Here is a 3,202-nt window from a genome sequence, read left to right as displayed (position 1 = left end):
GTGTTGGCAGTGTCTACTGTACCGATAAGGTGAGGTAACACTGTGTTGGAGTATGAATCAAAACAGTTGTGCTATGTGACATTTCGTTTTAAACATGTTTAAGTAAAATATTAGATTAAATTTGAAAGCGCTATTTCTCGATGCAAACATGGCCTTAAATACCACGTCGACGTGACGTCAACATAATATCGTTGTCACAGTGATGATATAAGCATTCCTAGCAATAATAGAATAAACAATACACAATTGGAAATGATTAGAGTTTACACTAGGAAGTTTATTTCACATATATGTACACTCATCCATCAATAATACAGAATTTAAAAGCTAACATTTGTGACAAGAAACATGTGTGATAATCGGTGACTGAAAAGTAATGCGAACAATGAAATGTACAAGTGTAAAAGAATCGTTAGAAGAAAACAAGATAAAAATGTCAGTGTCAGTAACGTTGTTCTTCCAATAAATAATAATGCAACAATTTTGCGTTTGAATATATAAGTTATCCTGCAGTTTGATATTTGATAGAACTGAAGGCCACAAATGTTTGGCTTTGTATGTGAATGTTTTGTAATAGTTTCTACGGGTCTTCAACAGAAAAAGATCTTTACGTGCCCGGGAACGAAGGTTGTATCTATTGTGTGTTGTGTTGTAAGTCAGACATACATTCTGATGCAAGGTTATGGTCAAATTTTAAAGCCAATACAGCAAAGTGATAGTTGCATTATTTTTCAAAAGTAAGAAAATTAAGATTTTTGAATACGCTTTTTCGATAAATTTTATCAGTATATGGTTTGTAGGCAAGTCACCAGTTTTGTAAGACCGAATCAACAATATAAATAGTAGGATTCTCCTTCGGTGAGGAAACTTAAGTTCACTTTCGACGTTAAATGATACCAAAAATACAAGTTCCATTTACGATTTTAATGTTTCTCTAGGTTTTGCTTGAAGTGTTCAATTTTCAAAAGATTCTCCTTTTACTTGTTAGATGAAACAGAATATATATGATTGAAGCAACCACAGAGAAGATATTCCAGCCGTCATAGCTAGCAATATCCTGACAAAAATAGTCGGTGCGATTTGTTTTATGCCTTCAGTATAATATGGGGACGGTTCCAGTATTCAAGGTAACTTTGCAACTTAGGCTCGTCGTTCTCATGACTTAAAAATGTAATATCAAATTACATTCGGAAACTTCTATAAGTAACATTTTTAAATTGTACATAAGTATCCGTACGTTTGAAATACTGCAGGTAAGAAACTAGCCAAAAATATTAGTATCGATGATTCCTCTTCTCCAATTACAAATTTGAAACACGAGTTGTTCGTACATGTTTTGTGTTTGTTTGTTGTTTTTTTGTGTTTTTTTCCCCTAATTTTGTTGTAAACTAATCAGGAAAACAATGACAAGATCTTTTTACTCTGCTTTATTCATGTGCGTCCTAAAATTCTACATTAAATCATAAATATACTATTTTAATTTTTTTTCAAACTTGTGTAATTTCTACTCCTAAGTATCGCTTTAAAAGCTATAACATGAGTGCAATGTTGATGCTAGAAGGCTAACCAGAGTTTTACACTTCAGACAGGTCATAATCATCAGTTTTGTATCTTATTTTCAATAATATTAGATTTTACTAATTTTCAGATTTTGGTCGTGCCAGAAACGAATTACAATGTTAACTGCATATTCAGAAGAGGATATTTTTATTCCTTTTTACAGAGGCATATAGAAAATTTAGGCCTGGCTTTTTTACAAACTATGATGAATAAAGTCCAAAAAGATGTGTATTTTGTTTCGTATGTAAACTAGGAAGAGTTGACTACACTAGGTACAGATATTGTAATATTGTTATGTCCTAAAACGGCCAATAACTCAAGAAAAGAAAATTGAACAGAATAAACCCGATAATATGCACCTGTAAAATTTATGTTGGTGATGTATTCGAACTTTCATTTGAACTAAATGGAAGCCGTAGAAGTAGTTGAGTAAGCATTTGAGTTAGATGGCAACAACAGTAGTAGTTTGAGTAAGCAATGTATAGATGTAGTTGTAATATCATGAATCCCAACAAAGGAGCATAACTTAAGAAAACAATGGTCTCTTCATTATGCACCACTTCACGTTGATGTTATGTACAAGGTTTCATTAAGATAGGATCAGAACTGTACAAAGAATGACGGACTGATGAAATGATGAATGGACAGATCTCGCGGGTCTTCGACGTATGATTGAGTAGTCATTGAATAAAACAACTTTATATCTATGTAGCGATGTAAATAAAAAAAGTCGGAAACGACGATTGTTCTGATCATCAATATGTGGGTTAATAATACGAGCATTTGCTTTGAGATGTTCCCTAAAATGCGGTAAGTATTTCGGACTCGGTGTCGGTCTAATTCTCATTTGAAAATAACTCCGGAATGCAACACTATACGATTTGCTGTTTAATAAGACAAGAAATACATCAAGTAGGCACTTTATATTTTCATATATCTGTAATTAACTGCACAGTCCACAGGCTGAAAACAACTTAAAGGATAATTTTAATGAAAAGAAATTAAAAGCATCCTAAAAGAGTTATTTGAGCCGAAGAAAAATGATCCTTGGATAAAATATTTGCCATGGGATAAATGAAGACAGCTTCGCTAAATTTATTGTAGGCATAGGTGACTGGCAGAAAAATACATTTTACCTACAGGTATGGAAAAACATGCTGAAGAGCCTTATTTGGTCAGTGATCACGGAATTGAAAAGAAAAATATGCAAGATAAAAAAAACATATCCAGTTGAAATTGTTACATTTTCTGTAGTGAAATATATGGATAAACAGATATTTTCCATAAAAGTTAAATCCTGAAGAATTTCACAAAGTGAAATATGTCGATATTGCTATCGAAAGGAAGATTAAAGGATGTGCTGCCTATATACACATCAAACTATGCAACACATGTGTAGAGATATGAGAAAATAAAGAAAGAAATCACTTTTGAGGACTGTATCCTGCATTGCGGGTGAAACAGAGAGATTACTTACCATTGCAGGGACATGACATGGATAAGATTAAGATTGACAAACGGAGTTCACTCTATAAATAGGTAATTTCCCTTGAGTAAAGAGGTCTCTTATTCAAACAGCTTTTGATCAAAACATTTATATATTGAACTTCAATCGTATATACAGTAGGATTTAAAATTACAT

The sequence above is a fragment of the Mercenaria mercenaria genome, chromosome 5, assembly GCF_021730395.1.
Source record: "Mercenaria mercenaria strain notata chromosome 5, MADL_Memer_1, whole genome shotgun sequence".
NCBI classification, from domain to species: domain Eukaryota; kingdom Metazoa; phylum Mollusca; class Bivalvia; order Venerida; family Veneridae; genus Mercenaria; species Mercenaria mercenaria.
The sequence above is the reverse complement of the archived record's forward strand: the minus strand, read 5'-3'. Positions refer to the sequence as shown.